A 19,640-nucleotide genomic window follows, 5' to 3' on the forward strand; every position below is an offset into this window, starting at 1 on the left:
GACGGCTCCCAAATGAAATAAAAATGATAGGAAGGGTATGAAATTTCTAAACACCAAACTTAATTCCGTTAAATGGGGTCATTTTTGATTGGTAAAAAAAAAAAAAAAGCATATTAGGAAGGATAATTAATAAGTGTAAGCAAAACTTTGTAAAACAGTAAATCGACTACGAATTTGAGGTCCTGACCAGAGCAGACCAACCAGCTCTGGAGAGTCCAAAGTGTCCTTACATCATGGCAGAGACAACAAAATTATCCAAAAATAAAAACCGGCCACCTCGAGCAATAATCTGGAGATAGACACTTCTCTCAAAGCTTATGGCATTCCAGAAAGTAGGTCAACCTCTGCCCAACATAGAGCATTTGACTAGAGACAGTCATCAATTACTTCCACATCAAAAACGCAGGTCCATCATGAAGCAAAACCACACCATTTGTGAAATCAGATCTGGCGCACGCTTCCTCCTATGAGTCAAAAGTGCAGCTCGACTAATGAAATCCATCTTTGCTCAATTCAGAGAACCAACAGATTTTTTTTCAACTTTACTCTTTTTTTTTTTTTTTTTTGATGCAGCAATTAATTTAATAGAACCAGTCGGTTTTTGTTGCTATGGGATTGTTTTGCATTGAGGTGCAAAACACCTCAATGCAAAGTTAGTCACTTAAAATAGACATGGTATTAACATTTTCCAAAAGAGTAACACAATTACAATTAAAAGAATAGAATAGCTTTCAAATATACCAAGATTGCCTGCGTAGGTTACAAATTAGGACATAATTGTAAATGTCAATTAAGCTCCATCAATTTGTATTGGAAGCTTTAAAAACTTGTTTGACCCGCCACAAAAAAAATGCATAATTTCCACTACTTTATTAAAATACTGCCCAAAACAACCCAAAACTTAAGTCTTAAGCATATTTTAAAAATAGTAAAGTAGCAGGAGGTCAAAGGTCAAGTCGTTTTCCAAAAATCTGACCATCACGCTACTTAGCTAATTTTGAGAATTGGTCAATTCAGGTTGAATGTGAAAATAACGTCATAAATGAAGGCGCTCATAAAATATAACTTATCAAATATAGCACAAAATGCAGCATTCACCATCACTAAAGGGACATCAGCTTGTTCCTTGGTTGGAAAGTTTGTGCTCCCATGCCAAGTCAGTTGATTTTTGGTATTTAAGATGCAGGAAAACAAAACTATTCAGCTGATTTAAAAAGAGGTTCCACTCCTCCCGAGATAAATACACTATGGACTTAAGTTGTTGTTATTATTTGTAGGAACAATTATGTGCTCTTTCAAATATTACAAATTCATCAAATATTACAACAGACAGCTGCATCTGTGGAATCTCAAGCAGCTCCTAAACTCTCACAATCTAGGTGCAGGACATTACCATCAAGCCACAACTTTTTCTTGGCCTTCTCGTTTTGATTCTCTATACAAACGTCAGGAACTTTAATCTCTTCCAACTTAGCAGCTGCTCTCTCCATGTCCCAGTGCTCCACATTTACAAATTAAGATATACCTTGATTTCATCAGGCCACACGTTCTGCTTCCTAGCTTGGGAATTAGCCAGATGCTTGGAGAAATTAACATTAAAATAGACCTCATGGCCAGAAGACCTATTTTATGTTGTTGCCTTGAGGAAAGATCAGAAGTATGCAGAGCACATAAAACTCAAGCTAAGTGCAAGCTGCAGAAAGATTCAACCATACAGACCTTCAGTTATTTTTAGCATTGCTGTGGGCCTCTTGGTAGTTTTTTTTTTTTTTTTTTCCCTTCTTCTTCAAAGCTTCCGCTTAATAGGACCATCCATCATAGAGAGATGACCTCAAGTAGACATGGCCTTCGTTCTGTCATTCTGTTCCTTTGTCACCATGTTTGTGGAATACTTACGGGGCTCTGATTGATTTTTCCAAATTTTTCAAAATGTGTTATTTTGCCCTCTCCTATCCAAGCTCACTTTGTGTATTTATAGTGACATCAAGTTCTTTTGACAAGGTTCTAGTGAATTTTCAGAAGATCTGCTCTACAGACTCCAGTCCGCCTTAGAGGAGCCATAAATACATGTGCAGGGCCTTTCAGACACTGCAGTCCAGCAAGATTTGCTGATCTGTCTCCTGCATGACCTTCACTTGTGTCACATTCAGAGCAAGTAAGAGAGAGAAGCAGCTCATGTTAGCAGGATAGGGGTCACTTACTTAAATATTTCGGCTAGAGACGAGGGAAGTTCTTATCTGCACAGTTTGCAGCTTTATTAACACTTTTAAAAGAACCAGTGCAGACAAAAAATAAATAAAAAAAACTCGCTGTCGGTTCAGTTAATGCATAACAGCCTGAACACATGCCACCTCCGTAATGGAGGACAACTAGCAGAGCCATTTTGATCTTTGAACCTCAAAGCATCCGGCTGACTGAGGGCTCCAAGCCAGTCCTGAGATCAAAAACAGAAGGAAGGTGGAAGGGAGGAGGGAGAAAGCTGTGCCTCAAACATGGATTCCTGGTTGGAGTCATACGGCCATCATCCCAGAAACATCTGGATCATCTATACTGCAGTCAAAGAGTTCTTGCGTTCGGGGCTCCTACACGATTTCCATTTGAAACTTCAATTCCCCCCCCCATGTTTTAGATAATAGTATGTAAAAAAAAAATTATCTTAAAAAGGATTGTATGGTAGTCAAGTTTTATTTGTTTGGCAAATCATGACGACAGCTTAAATTGGCTGCTGATATGGCAGTTTTGTAAAGGGCTGTTTCACTGCTTTTTCGGGGATATCTGAATTGACCGGTTTCACAGTCTGTAACACCTAAGCTAACTCCGTTATCCTACATCCATTAATCTTAAACAAGGATTTAAAAATTTCTACTGGTGGTAGCTTTTTTTGTGTCTGTGTGTGTGTTAATGGGGGCATTTTTACTGAAAGGAAAACATCATCTGGTACTAAATGTCCTCACTGAAAGGAGTTTATGAAATGATTAGAGTCCTTCAAAAGATTAAACCTCTGACAAAACCAAAGCTGTGACAGTCGTAGTCAGTCTAGTGACAAATGTTTCAATTATCAAATTATTCATATTAAATAGAATGGAAGCTTTGCAGTATTGGTCCATAAGCTGCGTCACAGAGACCATTCCCTATTAGCTGCAACCCAAAAGACCAAAGTGATCAATTGTTCAAACACATTGGCCAGTAGGATAAGTCAGTTATTTTACTCACTGACCAGGCTAACAATGATTAGCAGCAGCAGCCAACAGCAATGCATGTCTCTGCATTTTATACTCAAAAAAAAAAAAAAGAATAAAGTTGTACTACATGTTAAAAAAAGACTCAGCGAGAAACAAATTACTAGAAATGCAAATAAATTGTTCATTATTGCAGATATTAAAGTCGTAAACACACGGCTGCCGTATTAGATTTTTGAGGATGAGGATGGGGGTAGAGGGTGGCCTCCACCTCTCCCATATGGAATTTCTGCTTAATGTGAATTTTTTTTTTTTTACTTCTCCCTAACTTTAAACTTGGGACATTTTCACCTCTGAACAAAAATAGACTGCACATCTAAACTGCTAAGAGTTTATTCACGTCTATAGTTAGAACGGCAGCATATGGAAGAAGACCAGGTCCTGCAGGTGAACTATTTAAAGATGTCTTAACAATATGGCTGTGGTTTAATTAGTGTAACAATAGCGTTTAGCGTCATAAAAAAAAAAAAAACAGCACAACTGCCCTACAGATGCTTTACAACACAGTTGCCTTACAACTCACTTTGTTATTGTGGTAGTTTTATTGTTAAAAATAGCAGGTGTTTTGCAAACCAGACCCAGTTTTAAGAACCGCAGGTTCTGTTTAATCCAGGATTTATGTTGTAAAGCTGTGAAATGACTTATTCTTTTAATGACTGTTCCTTCATTTTTAGGCTCTCAGTCAATAAAGTTAAAAGGTTAAAAACCAGATTTGATGATGCAATTTAAAGATAAATGTAACAACATTTTTTTAAAGAAATCTTTACCTTTTAGACGTGTTAGTGAATAAAGGATAGAAACCAAAACTTTGTCCCATACTTAATTTCCTTCTTCTGCACCAACTGTGACATTAAAAATGCTAAAAGCACACCATGTATTGAGGTTCACCAGATAAGACACACGTTGTGTGTTGAGCTCTTTATCTGTGGCAGATGGTTACCTGGCATCGCACATGCAGTGAGATCAGTGAACTTGCTCTTTTTTTTCTGTCCTTCAATTACAACACAAGACATTTTCTCTTCCCAATATTTCCAGCTCTCTTTTTCCACATTTCTGTCAAAAGCTGCACTGGGGGAAAGAAGAAAAAAAAAGAGAGAGAGGGAGAAAGAAGCCGGCCATCATGGAACAAGTAACCTTGCTCCAAGGGTAGCCTTTGTGCTCAGCAAAGGGCTCTGAATGTTCTTTCTGAAAAGAGCGACGACTGCAGCACAGAGCACTTGGTGACAATGTTTGGCCTCTTTTTGCTTAGACGATAATGACCGGGCAGATTACGAAGAAGCAGGCATTTAAGGGCCATCTTCTGCGCTGTCTTCAGGTTGTCATGGTGAAGACTATCAAGGAAAATACAGTCAGAACACAATCTTTTACATCTGCTTTCAGATGCGATTCTCAGAGATATTTACGTGACCTTCAGGGCCGACATGTTCAGAAAACATCAAGCTGGAAAATCCCAGACTTAGAGCCTCCCGGGTGTGAAGGTTAGGTAACAAAGACCCTGATGCACCCCTTTATTTTTTTTGGTACGACACCAAAAGTAAAAATAAATAACATAGATTGAACCTTTTCAATTGCACCAAGTGAAAATAGCTCCCAACACAAATCAAGACTAAATGAGGAAGCAAGTCTACTGAGCAGTAACCTGAAAGTCTTCTGCTCAGCCTTCTCTTAGCATAGTCACCTCACTTGGCTGCTCTCGCGTCTCTCCCTCTCGAGGCTGACAGAATTATCTTCTGCATCAGAGCCGAGGCTGGGCCAACGCTCCACACAGAGGACTCCATTTCGCACAGCCAGACCCTGCAGCGGCCGAGGAGACGCAGCCAATCGCGCCGGAGTATTAGTGGCACGGCCGGTCAGCCATTTTGTGCTCCTCAAGGTCTTTGACCGTCCTGCTCGAGCCGAGTGGAGGAGCTGCTTGGCTCTGCTATCCTGTTACACAGATGGAAGTGTTTAGCTTTAAGAGCGCAGACCTGAGCAAGCAGCTTCCCCTCCTGCCGGTTCCTTCTGCAGGCTGTCATGACCGAGACGCAGAAAGCAGAAGTGAGATGTGTGGTTTTGATCTCAGCAAACCATGAGAGAGACTGAAGACAGCATCCAAAGTCTGGTTAGCTTGCTTCTAAAAAACCTACAGCGATCCTGCCATTGAAAAAAAAGCATTAAGATGATGCATGGAAGCTTGTGTAAATAAGATGTTTGCGTTACCAAATAAAATCAAAAAGAGGAGGGAGAGAAAAGAAAAAAGAAAGCATTTATAGTATGAGAGATGGATCTCAGGGCAAACCCTTTGCAACATCATTAAATATTCCAAAAATGATTAAGTGCACAATTTAATTAATAGCTCCAGGCATGATTATTTTTACTATTTTGCAATGGAAGGTAGGCAGATATTTTTAGTTTTCTCAAGAGCTTTCTTAACTTAAGGTTTTTAAAAAAAAATAATTCTGAGAAATTAAAACTTCATACACAAGTAGGCTAAAGGGTAAAAAAAAAAAAAAAACCAACAAGCAAGTCCAACCAGACCATATCCACTGTCGGAGGGGAGAGCTGAGTCAGAGCTCCTGAAATTGAAGCTCATCAGCTCGAGCATGGGCTAAACAAACACAACCAAGGAGACAAGGACAGACCTTACAGAGAAACCAGGAAGTGCTTTTCCACAAGGACAATTAGTCCAGGAAACCTTACATTCCTCGCAGCCTTGGAAAGCGGCTTCTCCAAGGAAACGGCTTCCTCACACAAATCAATCTGCTGCCATAAGTCTCTGCGTCGTTTCAGAAATAAACTCCACCGACTGCGTACGAAATGCCACCATGATGCAGCATCTCACAAAAGTATTAATAACCCCTGAACTACTTGGCATTTTTTTTCACGCTCAAACTTCGGTGTGTATCTTAGAGATACACCACATTTAAGTAAAGCAAAAAGAGTGAAGTGCTAGGAAAATGTGTGCACGTATTCAACCCTTTTAATCTGATCCCCACGAACGAAATCCTCTGCAGCCAATCAGCTTCTGAAGTCTAACTAACTTTTAAACAGAGTCCACCTGTGTGTAACTTCATCTCAGTTTAAATACAGCTGTTCTCTGAAGACCTCAGAGGCTGGATAGAAAACATCAGTGAACAAAAAGCATTATGAAGACCGAAGAACACAGCAGATGTGCTGGTCAGGAATATAGCTGAGAAGTCGTTTAAAAATTATGAGTTAGGATCATCTCACGGAGAGCGGTTTGATCAGTCATCTAAAAATGTTAACAGCATGGCACGACAGCAAAAAAACCTACCAAGAGGTGATTGACAATTGGAGAAGAAACGTCAAGACCCCCATTAATAACTCCACAGGAGCTATGGGAGGTCACATCTCAGGAGGGAGAATCCACTGGCAATATTTTGTCCCACCAATCTGCATTTAACCGACCTTGCCTTCATGGAAGAGCAGCAAGAAGAAAGTCATTATTGAAAGAGACCGATGAGAAGTATTCAGATGACTCAGCACTTATCTAGAAGAAGGCGCTCTGGTCAAAGGAAACAACATTTCTATTTCCTTGCCTACTTGCAGACTCCGACTCTAAATGTACTGTACAACTCTCGCTATGAAACACGGTGTTGGAAGCTTCATTGTGTGGGAATGATTTTCTTCAGCAGACACAAGGATGTTCCGATTTGATATGAAGACGGATCAAGGTAAATCTGGATCGACACATGTAAAAATTGAAGCTCTCGATCCAATCTGACAGAGCTTGAGCTGTTTTGCGATAATCAAGGAGTGATCATTTCAGTACCGCGAAAGTCTTGCAGGTATAAGTGTAACAAAAAGGTTTCATGAAGCACTCACCAAGGAGGCTTGGGGCTAAAGTTCAAGGGGTATGAATACTTGTGCAAAGAACCTTTCATTATCTCAGAGGTTCCAAAGATTAAGCCCATTTTATTTCAAATACGTCTCTACTGACTTAAAGTAAAAGGCATGTCCAACTCTGCATTTCTTCCCCAGAAACAGATCACCAGGGGAAAAAAAAGAAGCTGCAGGATGCACCGAAGGGTTTCTTGTGAGTTGCACTCAGTGGACAACTGCCAGAAAACACTGCAATGCTGACTTCCTTGTAAGCCTGACATGGCAGTTACTTCAGTTACAGGAGGTGGGTGAGGTTACAAGCTCATCAGGACGGAGCATTTCAGAGTAACCACCCAGAGGACAAGGGAAGCAGTTAAACTCCCCCACAAAAAAAGAAAATAAAAAATTACAAAATAGCTCAAACTAAAAACTCAGAGCAGATTACAATCAGAATGCAGTAAAAACATTCAAAGTTTATTGAAGATGAGAGGAGGTGAGCTTGTTCTTCTGCTTCTCTAGCTCCACCAAACTGACCTCTTGAGGCAACTCAACAAGTTTGAAGGGAAAGACGAGAGACGCATCAATATTAACTTACCACAGGGACCTCCTTTCCGAGTTTCTAAATATTTAATCGTGGATGGACAGCTCTGTTGTCTCAGAGGCTGAGCCAGTGTGGATCTCTCTCTACAAGACCAGTCCTGTTCCTGCTCAATGAAGGCCTTGTCCAGAGGCACCACACTGCCTAAGGAACGGGCGTCTCCAAAGAAGCCTGAGGGTTTTTTTTTTTCCTCCTCTTTCCTCCCTCCACCACAGGCAGCTTGAGGCTGACAGAGTAGGTTTACTGTGTCCTACTGCAGAAGGACATTAAATCATGATGAATTTGGAAACTGTAGGACTCCTCGTTCATCTCACAAGACACGCCGTCACATCTGCACAGTCATTTCAGATCAGCATTTCCAAAAAAATAAAATAAAATCCACTCCTTAGGCACATACATGTTGAGGAAACAACCTCCCTGAGATACAAACACCTTTTTTTTTTCTTCCAGGAGGGGAAGCTTAGTGAAACTGTGATCTTCAGATGGAAAGCAAAGAGGAGGAACCAGTTCTGCAGCAGTGTAACGTGGCAACTGACAACAGAAACTGGAATGACACCTCTACTTAGCCACTTCCTTGTTCCACCTAAAACCCAGACATGATGGTGCACTTAGGTCTTTTAAGCAGGCCAAAAGTTACACAGCAGAAAGATCACACTGCAAATCATATCGCAGCTTGGACACAGTCTCAAATGAGTTGAGGCTCCACAACAACGCAGGAGACAAAAGAGGAACAAAATTTGCCTGTGCAGTGTTTATCTGGACAGCGCTTTGGTTGGTATAGTGGAACAGCGAGCAGGGCCGGGCCGCATCTCATGTGCCATGTATCACGTCAAGAAAGCGCTCACTGGAGCATTTCAGTTTGCTTTTGTGCGTCTCTCCTGGCCTCCTTCGTTGCCCCAGGTAGAGAAGAATGGAGGAGGAGTGCATCATGCGGTGTGAGTAAGTGAATGAGTGAGGTCAGGACAACAGGGAGGAGGAGGAGGGGACACGTTGTGTACGTGTGAGAAAGAGAGGAGGAGGTAAAGAGCAGAAAGACAGAAACAGGGGTGACTGATGAGCTTCACGACCACTTCCTTCCAGCATTCAAACCACCTCAGAGGTCTCTGGGGCTGTTTGATCCTCCACTTTACCAGTTAAAAATTATTTTCACTACACCTCACAAACGCAACGGCTTTAGCCATTTTTTGGCCTCTGCTTCGTCACCTCAGTGCTGAATTTTGGTGTGAATTTATATTGGGACAATCGAGCTACTAAAATAGATCGCAGATTTGGACAATCGTTTATAAATGTTAGTTGTGAGTCGCTGTGAAGAGGCACTCAGCTCCGTCACGTCAGGTAAATAGCTCCTGCAAGGTCTTAAAGTGATATACAAAAGGTCATGAATTGAATAGGAAGCCCAAAATTGTTGAACTTTTTATTTTTTCATTCATTGCTTCTCCATCATTTTTTTTTTTTATTTTTTTTTTTAGTTGATAAATGAGCCGCGTTCTTTTGTTGCTCTAGCAAAGGAGTTCGGGTGGCAATATGCTGCGAAAAACACCTGCAAAAAACTACTGAATAGAGACGCAGCAATCTGGTCGCTTTCACATTGGACATCAGAAGGTCAAACCACTTAAAATATGAAAAAAATTCTATTCTAATATTCTTGAGATGCAACAAAACCAAGAGCTTCGGTACAATTTATCTTCTAAATCTTACAGTACTGACAATTAAAAAGAAAAATAAATTAAAAAGAAATCAAAATCTGCTGTCAGAGTTTTTAAAAAGTTAAGGAGGAAGACTGATGTGTGTCTTTATCTACTTATTAAAGAAACAATAAAAGCAGGATTGAAAATAAATTCTCTAGATAGCCATAGTTATGCAATTACAATCAATGTGTTCTTATGTTATCCACAACCAGCTCCAGCATAAGAAACATTTATATTTAGAAAATTTGGCTTGTAAAAAGAGATGTTAAAGGCTGGATAAATACATGATCAGAATCATTTTCTATACAAGATGTATTCTGTACACAGAATTGGTAACACATTGGTGTAGCACTAGCATCACACACCAGAGTTCAGAAACACCTATTTCACTTAAAGTTAGTAAGTTATATTTAACTTGCTAAAGTTATAGAACAAATAAAACTTGCAGTATTACTTAAGGGAAGATGATTTTGGGTTAATGCAGGCCTCCAATGCAAATCACAATTATTTATAAAAAAAAAAAAAAAAACTTAAGTTTACTTGTTAACGTCTTAACTTAACAAGTTAAGACTTGTTAACTTGTTTTTTTACATTTCATAATTTGATGAAATGTAAAAAAAATTAAAAAGGAAGAAAGTATAAAATATTTGTCTCTAAAAAAATTGAGAGCTTAGGTAGGACTGTAGAAAATTAATCCACTTGAGTTGCATGCAGAGAAAATATAGAAAGAAACAAAACAAAAAGGGTTTGCTCTTAAGGAGGGAGCCGTTAAGGGTTCACCAGGGGACATATTTCTATTTTTTTACCCCCTTACTCTGTATTTATCTTTTACTTCATTGTATGTAAAACACCTCATCGCTAACTTTAATTATGTTGATTACTTATTGTGACCACAATGCCCAATCAGTGTCGTAATCACTAATCACTATCATCGTCCCGGTCTCAAGTTTTAAACCAGATCCTTTTAATGCATGATTCAAATCCCGTTTTGGATGAGAGTTCAAAGGTCTTCAAAAGTCCTGTTACCTTTTATATAGAGCTTTAAGATTATTGTCCTATTTATTGAAAGAGAACATTTCTATATTTATTCTGAATCTAATATTGTAAGAAGAAAGTTGTTTTTTTTGGGGGGACGTGCAAAACTATAAAGTCAAGAACATTAAATGAGTATAATTTTAGCTTAAGGTGTGAATAATGAATTTTTTAAGCAAACTGGGTGAAAAGTGAAAGCAAAGTTAAAGCAAAAAGCAAAATGAACATTAAGAGGCTTTAATTACAGATTGCCAAATTTGAAAAAAAAAAAAGCATCAGTTTATTGGCAATTATTAGCTTTATGGTCTTTCTGCTTCAGTTTCTGATTATCATATTATTGATTCATCGATTGACATTTAGAACAAAATGGTGCTTCCTCTTCTTAATATGAAATGCGTGGCGAGATGTTCGTCTATTATGCTACAAAACCCGACACAGCCAGAAAACAGACTTCAGGAGTCTGAAAGACTCTGCAACCCAAAAAGGTGGAATCAACTGCTTGCAGAGAAAAAAAGAAATAAAATAACAGATAAGGAATGTGTTGCAGACTTGTGAAAGTTGAAGCTTGAGCTGGAAGTGCAAACAGAGCACGAGTTATCTGTGTGGACGCTGGAGCTTCCTCCACCAAAAGACCTTAATCACCCCTTGAGCATGCAATCCCCAAGCTCATTTGCAGCAACTTCTAGCAGACTAGATCCGCCGCAGCCAGCCTGTCTTGCCAGACGAATGTGTCTACCACAGCAGATTCTCGCCTGCTCGTCCTCTATCGGCTCCTCCTCGAGAACTTGTCTGCCCTACCGAGGTGGGGAGAGAAGGAGCGTGGCCACCATTTTGATTGCTCTTCCCAGCCCCAGCCTTGTCGCAGCACACCGTGTCAAGCTCACAGGCTTCTTGTCAGCAAGATTTCACACAGTGGCTAGGAAAGCTGCAGAACACACACACACGCACACTCCTTTCAATCTCCAGGCAGGCTGGACACCTTCAGTCTATTATGCACACAAAGTCACCTAAGGCTGAGCAGATAATACAGAGCATGTTCATGCATGACACCTAATCTCTAAATGGCTCAAAAACCACATCAATACGAGTAATTATGTAATGACATGAACATGTGCAGTCCAGATCTCCACTCCCTCGAGTCCGAGCTATCATAAGTTGTAACGATCTGCTTTTATTTTAATGAAAACCACTAAAGAGTGCCGGATGGAGCAGCCTGGAAACGGATCCAAAACAAAGCAAGAATCATCATTAGAATTTCCTACAAGAAACCGCCTGCAACAGCCGTTGCTTCACTCACGCACACGCAGACACACACACACACAACACACACACACACACATGCACGCACACACACACACAGAGAAACAGAAGAGCGTGCATACGTGCGTGTTGATACCGCTCTGTTGATCATTAACTACCTGCAAGACCAAAAAAAACAAAAAACGGCATTGTTCTGCTTTTAAAATTCTGTCGTATCCCCATGTCCACCTGTAGCTAGAGTCACGGTTCCGAAAATGTTCGGCAAGCAGCGCTGGTGCAGGTTGGGCTGCTCTCAGTGGTATTAAGAAGTAGCTTTGGCTAAAGTAATGTGCTAGATAATTAAAAACAAAAGATTTGGGATATAATGCCAACAGCCAAAAAGATGAGCTGTCCAGGCATATTGATTGTTGCTTCATCAAAACATCATAAAACAAGAGTAGAGGAAGAAATATGAAGACCTCCTTGTACAGACTTAATAGGAACATATAGTAGGTCCACTTAATGCTAAACTATGAACTGGCACCTAGAAATGACAGCAAACTTAACCTAATGTGTTCCAGTTAAATAAGAAAACTGTAGGATATTCAAATTAATATGATCAGTGAAAAAATGAACTACTGTTAGCAATATATGCCTGCAATGTACATGCTTTACACAATAATGACATATTTATTGCAGGAGACTGCATCATATAAGGTGATTGATGTTTAAAATCAACCATTTTGACTGCAGCTACCACTCAGTTTCATATCCAAGGCAGCCATTTTGGATTTTGAGGTCCAACTTTCCAAGCAGAATTTCGACTTCTGGAAATCTTTGTGCTATATTTTTCAAATCCAAAACTTGGAAAAGTTGAATTTTGAGTAAAAATTTGATGCATATTTAAACAGTGTCCTTTGACCAACTGTGCCAAAGCGCACAAATAATATGCAATAATAAAATGTGTGACTGTATTGTGGTACCTGGACAGTTTCCTGCCGTTGCAGTTTTTAGAAAAAGTTTGAGATCCACTGTGTTAGGGAACTTTCTAAATGTTTTTTTGCTGAAGATCTTCCAATGTTATACCAGGCAAGTTTGTTTCCACAGCCTACTATAAGATTCTCGCATTATGATAACTGAGAAAAATGATCAAGCATCAAAGTATAATTGTATTTGTGAGTGTAATTTTTAAGTGAAAACATGTGATAACTTAATTGCTTTTACTTTAATAGTCAAATTCAATAAAATCTACCTTTATTTTTTAAAGCACTTCAAAACATCATGCAGGACTAAAGTGCCACTGATATTAAAAGACAGAATGAGCAACAGTTAATCCTACCACAACATAGTGCACTGACTATTCAATTATACATATCTAGTACATTTGGCTTATGTTATTCAGATAAACAATAATTATATCATTTTTAATTAAAAGCAGTAAATTAGCTGTTTTCAAGTTTGCTGTCCAGCTCTGTACTCATAACAGACTATTAGAAGCTAACATTAGCCGATTGGTCAGGCTGTCTGCTGCAGTAGCTAAACCAGCCAGTTTAACAGGCACTTAGTGTTGCCACTAAGAGTATTTCATATTTTTACTTAATAGTTTCCAATACCTTTGCATCCAAAATAATTACTAACAGAATAAATGTGTATTTGCTGTAAATAAAGAAAAGTCTAGATCTTAACCAGTTTTCTTCTTTCCCCAATTTGTTCCCTCAAATTGACATTTTGTCTCTCCTTGTTTAATTTGCTAAGCCATAAACAAAGTATGCACTTTAACCATTGCAATACTTTTGTCATGGAATAGTAATAGATTATAATTATAATTTTAAAAGAAGTGCAACAAGTGCAAATAGTAGTTTGCTACATACTACTACGATAAAATAGTTTCTCTAGGGGAATGAATATTCGCTTTAAAAGCAAAGGGGTGAAATGACCAGCACCCAGGAAATGCTTTAGTCCTCTTTCAGCCAGCTGACTGGCAGTGTGCAGGTCATTGAGGTGATATGCTACGCCATGCTCCAAAATGCCATTCATTCCAGCAATTTCTTAGGTCTCATTAAAAATGAGTGGAGAGAAACAATACTCTATAACATTTAAGTAGAAGTAGTTTTGAAACTTTAACTTTTTAAAACCCTGGTAGATCTTCAAACCGGTGGCTCGACCGAGACCATCTGTACGCATGTAAGCGAAAGCAAGAATCTCATGGGAGTTAACACCTTGAAAGCACCACCACTTTTAAACTTCTCCTGCTTCCCTTTCAGCAAGCTAAAACTTCAGAGCTGAAAAAGCAGCAGAAGAAGGAGGAGGAAGAAGAAAAGGTGGATGAGCTCATTCTGAACACAACCTTTGTTCTGCCTGCCTGTCTGACTCCAGGGGCTCTCCTTGGAGACTCATCTTTCCTTCCTCCATTTTATGGTGAAGCCCTACTTTGTGTGACATACCTGACTTGAGACCAGTGACAAGCAAAACAGCACCTCCAAGCAGTCAAGCTGGTAACACTGAAGCAATAAGCACCCAAGAAATAATAATAATAAAAAAAGCTTAGAACATAATATAGGTAGAACCAAACTGTGGGTTATCTTAGAGATATCTAACTCCAACGCTGTGGAGAACGGAGTCCAAAAATCGCTAGCTGATAAGGTTTCTTTCTCTAGAAGCTGGGAGGAGGAGGAGGGGGATAGGAAAGCACTGGACATGGCTTTTCATGGTGAGTGAGTGAGTGAGTGAGTGAGTGAGTGAGTGAGTGCGTGTGTGTGTGTGTGTGTGTGTGTGGCTGGACCAGCGGCTATGGCAGCTTCTCTGTGTCGCTAATGGAGTCTGGGAGAGGAGATCAACCCAGAGCAATGGCTCCTCCATGAAGCTACCGCGCAGGCACCAGAGAGAGAGAGAGAGAGGGGGGCCACCGACTAATTCCCCTGACCAGACATGCCGGCGGAATAACAAAACACTCCGCTCCGGTGCTGCCGAAACACGCAGGCGAGCCTCCTACTTTGCGCCACCACCACCACCAACGCTGCCGCCGCGTCCATTTCCTTGTGTCACTTTGACAACAAACCGAAAGGCGACATAAGCGAGGAAGCAGCGGCTTGGGAAGCGAGAAGACCCACTTGACTTTTTGGGCTGCCTAGTGACTAAAAAAAAAAAATCTCGCCCCGACTTCCTCGTCTGGACCCTGGACTAAAACCGAGCGAGCACGCAGCTCTTTCCAGGTCATTCACGAGGCGCTCTCCAAATTATATCCCATGATCTACCACACCGACGTTCTCTTGGACCTTGAAAGCCCAGCAGCAATCTTGACGAAACTGGACGCACAATCACAAGAAGGGGAGATTAAAAACCAAAAACTCACTGGTACAATCTTCTCCTCGAGCGATCCTCCCGAAAGTTGTCCTCGTATTTCATGCGTGCGCCCGGTCGGTCTAATGGATGATCGCCATCTTTCCTGCTTCTCCTTCGCTGCAGCTGCAGATGACCTGAGATCCGTCTGTCTCTGAATAATGAGCAACCACACAGACAAGGAAGACAATCTGCAAAGCAGGCTACACAAAGAAGTTTGGGAGACTAGCAAGCACCAGAGGGTGCACAAGAGTTTACGATGAGACGAGGAGAGAGCATCAGCAGGATGGACAATGTCTCTGCCCGAGAAGCTCATCCTTCATCTAGACTGAAGTCAGATGATCTGCAAAGCCTTATCAGCGGCTCAGAGCACCAGCAGATACACGCGGCCACCGTGAATTTTATATAGGCAGGCAATACTATGTGCGCAACGTCATGAGGTTATCTGCAGTTCACCTTGGTGATGCTGCAGCTTCACACCATACATAAAAATATAGATATTTACACAAATACATAAATAAAAAAATAAAATATATTTTAAAAAAAACGTATTTAGTAAGACAGAAAAATACCGTTTCAGCTGTTTGTAAGCACAACCACATTTACCACAAAGGGTTTTTCTAAATAATCAATTAACATAAATTTAATATTTTTGTTTCTTATTTTATGCCCCTTGCTCCAATCACAAAAAAAAAAAAAAAAAAAACATGGCTGATGTGCTCCTGCGGGCTACTGCTGTGACCAGCTAACAAAAGGAGCCCAGCACAAAAGGTGCGGGGGTCCTGCTCAGATGTATGTCAGTAGTAAAAGGATGGGGTTGGATGCCTGAGGGGGGGCGGAGGGAGCTGAGCTGCAAGAAGCAAAGAGGGCAGGCATGCATATATGGCTGGGTGGGTGGTTAGTGAGGAGAAGCAACCTACCTGCCTTCCATGATTGAGCAACTAACTAGAGTGTAATATATCACCTGAGAGCCTGTTTTTAGTGAAGAGCTATAGGGCAATATTACTATATTTGCTGTGTTTCAGCAAAGTCACACAAGTCACATTTTAATGCAGTTGCATAGAAGAATTTAGAAAAAAAAAAAAAATCTGACACACCACTCAAAATGGGAAAGAGAAGAGAACTGCAATCTGAGAACCTCTCTTTTATTTTATTTAATTAAAAAAAATAAGCCTTTAGAATCATTGTGCAGTTTATATACAGTATGCTTCTGCAAAACATGTCTGATATAATAACTATTTCATCTTCTCTTATGAAGACAGTTATGCTATTCTACATTATAGTGTTATAGTGTTCGACATTTGAATGCAATGCATCATCAAAAAATATATTAAATATCTACAATGTCCCAACCTTTTAAGTATTGGAGATTATCCTTATTTTGTCATGTCTTGTTTTTTTTTTTTTAGTTTTCAGTTAAATTTAAGTTAAGTTTATTTAACAAAATGACCTAGACTTTAAAGGTTTAATGAACAATTATGGTGCCATGTCATTTTATTTATTTATTATTTCCCTTATACCAGATGAAGATCATTAAAACAACAAAAGAAATAACTATAGTCAAAAATCAAATGTGATGCTTCTTGATCAAATTTTTTTAAGTGTTTGAGAGCATTCAAGAGATAAAAATAAATGTGCAGACGTATTTAGAGTTAATAGAGATGAGTCGAGATAAATTTATTGTAGTACAAATATGACATTTATAGAGGATTGAGAAGAGTGTATTTTTAATTTTATTTGAACAAATCCCCACAGATTTAACAGATAATACAATTGTTGTTTCTGTCCAAACAAAGCACAAATTGTGAAAATTAATGATTAGCTATGTAAACTTAACCTTTAATAATGACTGATGTCGATGGGTTCACGATTTGCTTATCAACCAACAGGAACAGTTTTAACTGTACAGAGTAAAACTGCTGCTCACCAGATATGGCTCTGCAGGCCACCTGCAGAATGTTCAAATGAGGTTCACATGGACAAACTAGAGAACTGTTGGAAAATATTTTTCTAGGTTGTTGTTTTTTTTCTTTGTCATAACGTCTTTATTTGGGGAGAAGAAACCACTGAACTCTAGCTTTTCAATTTATCCCAACTTTGGCAACTTTCCTGAAGTTGCCAAAACAGGAAACTGACTGTTTTGGCAACTTCTGGGACTAGACAGGTTACCATTGATTTTGGAGAAATAAATTCCTAATCATACCACCATAAAAAAAAGCATTCTATAAAATGAGAAAATAAGTTAGCATTTTTGTTTGGTCAGTTCAGAACTCTGTATTTCTCCAAGATAGCTTTAAGGAAACACAAAGAGATTTAATTGCAAATGTTTTACCCCATTTTTTCCACATCCAACCTCTGACATGTCGTACTTTATCCAGTGCAATTCTGCAATATGGTGATTTGCTCTGTGGGATTCCACGCATGAATCTGATGACATTTTGAGGTCATATTTATACAGATTAAGAACATTTTGAAGGCTTTACAAGTCTTCAAATGGCAGCATAAATCAGGTCAGTGTTTGGCTCGGCATGTGCTTGTCTATTAATCAACACACAGCTTCTTAGGTTTGTTGGCCAGAAGGTTGTTCCAAGCATCATGGAGATCTTACCACTGTTCCTCTGTGGATTTAGACTACCCACCAGCTTCTGCGCCTTCATCTAATCCCAGACTGACTATGTTGTTGATATATGGGCCCTGGGGGAGGAAAGGGGGTGGGGTGGGAAATGCCATCTGTTGCAGGACTCCTTGGTCCTCTTACTAGAGAAGATGTGTTCTGTACGACAATACGAAGTACCTTGAAAAGTATTTGCCCCCAATAATTGATCAAATTTTGTCACTTTATAGACCAGCATAAAGTAGAGCATGTTCCTCAAGTGGAAGGAAAATAATACATGGCTTAAAAAAAAAAAAGACAAATATAAATCTGTGAAAAAGTGTGATGTGGATTTGAGTTCAGCCTCTCTCAGTTAATATCTTTCATCAGAAGGATAAAAGGATGATGCTAGTGAGCCATTCATTTGATTCGGGTGTATTGCAAACAGTGGCTCGGTCATGTCCAGTTATGTCAACGGCCGTATGGGCGGTTGCCCAGGGCAGCATTAGAAAAGACAGGATAGGGAGGGCACAAGTTTCTATTTCTTTTACCCATGTTCAGTCAGGTGGTCGTTGGCGTTTTCATGTCCTTGTCTAAATATCTCAAACATGCAGGACAAGAACCTCTTTTGACTGATTGTGGAGACAACTGGTCTCACAAGTACTGTACACCCAGAGGGTGAAACATTTGTTCATGAAGTGCAGTGTTAGTCTTCTTAGGCCAAAAGTAAAAAAAAAAGAGCTCACATCTTCCATTTTCTTCAAAATGCAAATTTTAAATGATCTTTATTTAAATAAAACAATTGCTTTATTGTTAGATCTGTAGATTGAAGGACTGACATTTGTTCTATCAACACATTATCCCTCCTGCCAATAGGTTACTAGGGACCTCTTGATTCTTTCTCTAATGCCAAGCCTTTCAGGTTAGGTCATGGGCTGGCATCCTGCATTTTTTAGATGTTTCAGTGGTTGGTCACCTGACTTAAGTCAGGTATTTGATTCAGGTGAACTGGAGCAGGGCTACATCTGAAACAGGCAGACGGGATGGCTATATATTCAGTCTGTAGTTGTATCATATTCTTCCCACTTTCAGATGATGGAATAAGCAGTCCTCATTGAGATGTTTAAAACTTGTGTTGTTGTCAAATAAACTTAACAATGAATCAAACTAACTTTGACTTCACAACTTTCTCCCGAACCAGTTTGCTTTGTTCATTTGTCTTCGGATAGAAATTGTTTACTTTGCTCTTGAATAAACCATCTCAGATCTGCACAGAATCATTTTCCTCAGACTTCGCAGTTATGTGGTGCATCCTACTGGTTATCACATAAAATGCCAATAAAAAGCAGGAAAAGTTATGGCTTTGGCATGATTAGGAAAAGTTAAAGGAGTATGAATACTTTAACAAGGCACATTGTTATGTCCACAAAACAAATAAGATGGAAAATCAGAAGTCTTTGTTATTGTAATATTTTTATTTTCGGTTTTTGTTTGTCGACAATAAATGGCCATATCTTATCCGACTTTTCAAACATTGGAGTTCATTGTTTTCATTAACACTGAGAGGCTTCAACTCTCCAACTCTTACTCATTTTGCTGCTTGTGTCACATAACAACCTCAGGCTTTCTGGTGATTGCTGTCTGACATCCACGCATCCATACAGAGCCAAATTCAATTTGTGATACAAGATACGTAGTTAATCATGTTTGATAAGTGTCGATGTTCCCTCTTGTGACTTTCGTTTATGAATTATGGATTGCAAGATGCATCTTTTTGTGGAGCGAAAGAGAACGCTTTGGATGGACAAATGATTTTTGCTCTTGTGTTATCAATGTGCAATCCTTGCCACTAGAGTTGAAACACAAGTATCTCCTCAACGCTGTTGCTAAGCAGTGTGAAATAAACTGTATCCAAACGCGGACACCTTGGGAGCGGGGTCGTGTAAGAATATAAAGTATGAAACATCCTGTTAAGGATGAGATGACAGATGGAAACAGGAATGAGCTTTAGCTAATGCACTTCTATTGTGCCAATTCTCCTGTTGCAGTGACGTACATAACCCCATGTATTTCCCTACCAATGTGGCAAT

At 39.5% G+C, this 19,640-nt stretch overlaps 1 protein-coding gene across 4 annotated transcripts in view; it reads right to left on the bottom strand.

The window, feature by feature from the left end:
- The window catches only part of LOC103142758 (zinc finger protein 462-like), a 42,566-nt gene extending 26,224 nt beyond the window's left edge, over positions 1-16,342 (bottom strand). For 2 of the 4 annotated variants that reach the window (XM_016674775.1, XM_007558964.2), the window contains exon 1: positions 14,971-16,341. The gene's annotated coding sequence lies outside the window, so the exon portion shown is untranslated. Of the gene's footprint in view, positions 1-4,917; positions 5,448-14,062 lie in introns of those variants that run through there. The other 2 variants (XM_016674773.1, XM_016674774.1) reach the window with 2 other exon arrangements.
- Positions 16,343-19,640: the final 3,298 nt, after the last annotated feature.

Source organism: Poecilia formosa, unplaced genomic scaffold (assembly GCF_000485575.1).
Source record: "Poecilia formosa unplaced genomic scaffold, Poecilia_formosa-5.1.2 Scaffold100, whole genome shotgun sequence".
Lineage (NCBI taxonomy): Eukaryota > Metazoa > Chordata > Actinopteri > Cyprinodontiformes > Poeciliidae > Poecilia > Poecilia formosa.